The sequence below is a fragment of the Vulpes vulpes genome, chromosome X, assembly GCF_048418805.1.
Source record: "Vulpes vulpes isolate BD-2025 chromosome X, VulVul3, whole genome shotgun sequence".
NCBI lineage: Eukaryota > Metazoa > Chordata > Mammalia > Carnivora > Canidae > Vulpes > Vulpes vulpes.
Genome location: NC_132796.1, coordinates 19,633,815 through 19,639,814, shown reverse-complemented (window position 1 = coordinate 19,639,814; position 6,000 = coordinate 19,633,815).

Sequence of the window (6,000 nt, the reverse complement as noted above, 5' to 3'; positions counted from 1 at the left end):
CTGATGAAAGAAATACAAGAATTTCTAAATAAATGGAGAAATATTCTGTGTTCATTAACTGGAAGACTCAATATAAAAAGATATCAATTCTCACCCAATTCATACACATGTTTAATGAAATTCCTATCAAAATCCCAGCAATATTTTTATATAGACAAGCTTATCCTAAAATTTTTTTTCTTATCCTAAAATTTATATGGAAAGAAAAAGGAACTAGATTAGCTAAATTAATTTTGAAAAAAAGAGTAAAGTGGAAGAAATCACTATACCTGATTTCATGATTTATTATATAGCTCTAGTATCCAGATTATGTGATATTTGCAGGGAAATCTATAAAGATTAATGAAGAGATTAGAGAACCCAGAAACAAACTCACACAAATATGCCCAACTGACTTTTTTTTTCCAACTGACTTCTGACAAAGGTGCAAAAAGTAATTCAATGGAAGAAGGAGAGCCCTTTTGTCAAATGGTGCTGGATCAAAAAAAAAAAAATTCATAATCCAAAAAATGAATCTCAATCCAAACCTCACAACGCATACAGAAATCAATGCAAAATAAATTGTGTACTTAAATGTAAAACATAAAACTATAAAATTTTCAGGAAGAAAACATATGAGAAAATCTTCAGGACCAAGGAAGGGTGAAGTATTCTTAGGCTTAACACCAAAAGCACCATACAGGGAAAAATGGACAAGCTGAACTTCACCAAAATGTAAAATTCTTCTGTATGAAAGACCGTATTTGGAAGATTAAAAGTCAAGCTACAACTAGGAGAAAATATCTGCAAATCGCATTGATCTGAGAAAGGATTAGTATCTCAAAACTCAATTGTGAAAAAGCAAATATTATAATATGAGGAGATTACATAAACAGACATTTCACCAAAGAGGATATACAGATGGCAAATAAGCCCACAAACAGATGTTTAATTATCATTAGCCATTACAGATGTAAATTAAAACCACAATGAGATATCACTACACACCTAACAGAATAGCTAAAATAAAAAACAGTGACATCATCTGGCAAGGATATGGAAAAAGGAGATATACTGCTGATAGGAATGTAAAATTAGTACAGCCATTCTGGAAAACTACTTGGCAGTTTCTCGAAAAACTCAACATGTAATTACCACACTACTCAGCAACTGCACTCCTAGGCATTAACTCTGGAGAACTAAAAACTTTGGTTCACATAAAGACATTCCATGAATGTTTACAGCAACTTTTTTTTGTTGTTGTTTACAGCAACTTTAATTGTAATAAGCAATAACTGGAAACAACCCAGATGTCCATCAATGGGTGAATGGTTAAACAAACTATATGGTATATCCATACCAAGGAATATGATTTAGTAATAAAAAGGAATGAACTATGAAAGTATGATTCTGTTTATATAACATTTTTGAAATAACAAAATTATGGAAATAGATAACAGATTAGCAGTTGCCAGGGGGTTAAGTAAAGACTGAGGGGAAGCAGGGGTGAGGAGGTGGGCAAGAGGAAAGCAGGTATAGCTACATGAGGGCAACACGAGGGATCTTTAATGATGGAAAAGTACTGTATCTTGACCATATCAATGTCAGTATCTTGGTTGTGATATGCTACTATATATAGTTTTATAAGATATTACCAGCAGAGGACACTGTAAAAAGGGTACAAGGGATCTGTGTGCCATTTCTTAGAAATAATAGCATGTGAATTCACAATTCTCTCATAATAAAAAGTTTAGTTTTCAGGTGTGTCTGGGTGGTGAAGTTAGTTAAGCATCTGACTCTTGGTTTCAGCTCAGATCATGATCTCAGGGTTATGCAATCCTGCCCCACATAGGGCTCTGTCCTCAGCATGGAGTCGGCTTGGGGCTTTCTCATGCTCTCCCTCTATCCCTCTCCCCCACACTTGTGTTCTCTCTCTCTCTCTCTAAAACAAACAAACAAACAAACAAACAAACAAATAAATAAAAATTTTAAGAGTTTAATTTTAAAAACACGGTGGGAGGGGCACCTGGGTGGCTCAGCTGGTTAAGCGCCTGACTCGGTTTTGGCTCAGGCCATGATCAGGTGATGAGATTGAGCCCCATTCAGGCTTAGCAGGGAGTCTGCTTGAAATTCCCCTCTGCCCTTCCCTCTGGCACAGGCATCCACGCTCTCTCTTTCTCAATAAATCAATAAATAAAATCTTTTTAAAAATTAAAAAAATAAAAACAGGATAGGATATAGAGAAAATGGTGCTTGGAGGGAAATTTTTAGCTTTATTTTTTAATTTTTTTAAAGATTTTATTTATTTATTCATGAGACACACACACACACACACACACACACACAGAGAGAGAGAGAGAGAGAGAGAGAGGCAGAGACACAGGCAGAGGGAGAAGCAGGCTCCATGCAGGAAGCCCAATGTGGGACTCTATCCCAGGACTCTGGGATTACGCCCTGAGCCAAAGGCAGACATTCAACCACTGAGCCACTCAGGCGTCCCAAATTTGTAGCTTTAAATATCTATATAAAAGAAGATACAGGGCAGTCCGGGTGGCTCAGCGGTTTAGAGCCGCCTTCAGTCCAGGTCGTGATCCTAGAGACCTGGGATCAAGTCCCATGTCGGGCCTCCTGCATGAAGCCTGCTTCTCCCTCTCTCTGCCTGTGTCTCTGCCTGTCTCTCTCTGTGTCTCTCATGAATGAATAAATAAAATCTTAAAAAAAAGAAAAGATACAAAATCAATAACCTACACTTCTACTTCAAGAAACTAGAAAAAGAAGTGCAAACTATACCCAAAGCAGGTAAAGAAATAATAACGATTAGAACTGAAATCAATGGAACACAAAACAGAAAAACAATAAAATCAAAGAAATTAAAAGTTGGTTCTTTGAAAAAAATCAATAAAACTGACAAGTTTTTAGCTGGACTGACCACACACACACACACACACACAAGAGAGAGAGAGAGAAGAAATGAATAACCAAGATCAGGAATGAACTAGAAGACAGCACTATCCATGCTACAGAAATTTAAATTTTAAAGGATTAAAAGGAATTACATGAACAATTTTCTGCCCACACATTAAATAAATAATTAAGTATAAACCAACTGAATTAAGCAATATATTAAAAGGGATCATACGCTGTGATTTAACCTGGGAATACAGGGTTGATCTAACAACCAAAAATCAATTAATGTAATATACTGTGCTTATAAAGAATAATGAAAAAAAACTGTTTATCTTTATAGATGTAGAAAAAAAATCTCACAAAATCATCACCCACCCAAGATAAAAACTCTCAGCAAACAAAGAATTGGAAAGGAACTTCCTCAACCTAAAAATCTACAGTTAACATCATAGTTTGTAGTAATAGACCGAATGCTTTCTCTCTTAAAATTAGGAAGAAGACTAAGATGTTTTTGCTATTGCCACTTTTGGTCAACATTGTTCTGGAGGTATTATCCAGTATAATAAAGAATAGAAAGGTTAAAGGCAACCAAACTGGAAAGGAAGATGTAAAACTGTCTTTATTTGCAGGTGACATGATCTTATATACAGAAAATACCAAGGAATTCACACACAAAAAAATGATTAGCAGTAATAAACTAGTTGTCAAGGCCACAGGATGTATGATCAATATATGAAAATCAACTATATTTTTATATGTGAGCAGCAAACAATCCAAAAATGAAATTATGAAAACAATTCTATTCACAGTAGCATCAAAAATAACTAGTTAGGGGTGCCTGGGTGGCTCAGAAGGTTAAGTGTCTGCCTTCAGCTCAGGTCCTGATCCCAGGGTCCGGGAATTGAGCCTCTCATCAGGCTCCCTGTTCAGTGGGGTGTCTGCTTCCCCTTCTCCCTCTGTCTGCTTTGTCTCTCCCTCTTCCTCCTGCTCCTCTACTTGTGCTCTGTCAAATAAGTAAAAACTTTAAATAAAAAAAAAAGGACCCAACTCTTTAAAAATAACTAGAAATAAATTTAACAAAAACGTGCAAGACTTGTATGCTGAGAACTAACAAAATATTACTGAAAGAAATTAAAAGAAAATCTAAATAAATAGAAAGACATTCCATATTTATGAACTGGAAGAAGCAACATTGTCAAACGGTAATCCCTTCCAAACTGCATCTATAAATTTAATACAATCTGTATCAAAATTTCAGGAGGCTTCTTTTTTAAGATTTTATTTATTTATCCATGAGAGACACAGAGATGCAGAGAGAGAGGCAGAGACACAAGCAGAGGGAGAAGCAGGCTCCATGCAGGGAGCCTGACGTGGGACTGGATTCCGAGTCTCCAGGATCACACCCTGGGCTGAAGGTGTAGCTAAACCGCTGAGCCACCTGGGATGCCCCAGGAGGCTTTTTTTTTTTTTTTTTTTTTAGAAACTGACAAGCTGAACCTAAAACCTATATGGAAATTCAAAGGATTTAGAATAGTCAAAAGAATTAGGAAAAAAATTTGGGGGGAGGATTTTATTACCTAATTTAAAACTTACTGTAAAGCCATAATAATCAAGAGAATGTGGCATATAGATCAATAGAATTCAATAAATTAACCTTCACATCTATGTCAAATATTTTTTATATAAGTGCCAAGACAGGGGCTCCTGGGTGGTCCAGTCCGTTAAGTGTCTGCCTTTGGCTCTGGTCATGATTCTGGAGTCCCAGGATTGAGCCTCACATTAGGCTCCCTGCACAGCAGGAGTCTGCTTCTCCCTCTGACCCTCCCCCATCTCGTGTTCTCTTTCAAATAAATAAATACAATCTTTTTTAAAAAAAGTCAATGAGATATCACCTCACACCTGTCAGAATGGCTAAAATAAAAAAAAAACACACACAAGAAACAAATGTTGGTGAGGATATGGAGAAAAAGGAACCTTCTTGCACTGTTGATGGGAATGCAAATGGTGCAGCCATTATGGAAAACAGTATGGAGGTTCCTCAAAATGTTAAAAAAAAAAAAAAAAAAAAGAGAACTACCCTATGACCTAGCAATTGCATTACTAGGTATTTACCCAAAGGATACAAAAGTACAGATTTGAGGGGTTACACACATCCTTATGTTTATTGCAGCATTATTTACAATAACCAAATTACAGAAGCAGCCCAAGTGTCCACCAACAGATGAATGGATAAAGATGTGGCATAGATACACAATGGAACATTATTCAGCCATAAAAAAGAATGAAATTTTGCCATTTGCAACAACACAGATGGAGCTAGACAGTATTATGCTACACAAAGTAAGTCAGAGAAAGACAAATACCATGATTCCACTCGTGGAATTTTAGAAATAAATGAACAAAGGGAAAAGGGGTGGCAAATCAAGAAAGGTACTCTTTTTTTTTTAAGATTTAATTTATTTATTCATGAGAGACACACACACAGAGAGGCAGACACACAGGCAGAGGGAAAAGCAGGCTCCCTGTGGGGACTTGATCCCAGGACCCTGGGTCATGACCTGAGCTGAAGGCAGATGCTCAGCCACTGAGCCACCCAGGTGCCCAGGAAAGGTATTCTTAATTATAGAGAACAAACTGATCGTTACCAGAGGGGAGTAGGTATGGATGATGGGTGAAACAGGTGAAGGGGATTAAGTAGGGCACTTGTGATGAGCACTGGGTGTTGTATGGAAGTGTTGAATCACTGTATTGTATACCTGAAACTAATATGTAACACTGTATATTAACTATACTGGAATTAAAATTTTAAGAAATAAACGTTTTTGTAACAAAAAAAAAATAACTCAAAATAGTCACAGACCTAGATGTAGAAACCAAAACTATAAAACTTCTGGAACAAAGAAAATATTTGTGACCTTGGAGTAGGCAGAGTTCTGAGATAGAATCCCAAAAGTATAATCCATAAAAGAAAAAAAAGATAAATTGGACTTCATCATGAAAACTGCACTTCAAAAGACACCAATGAGAAAATAAAGACAAGCCACAGAACAGGAGACAATACTTGCAAATCATGTATCTAATAAGAGGTTTGTATTGAGAATATATAAAGAACTT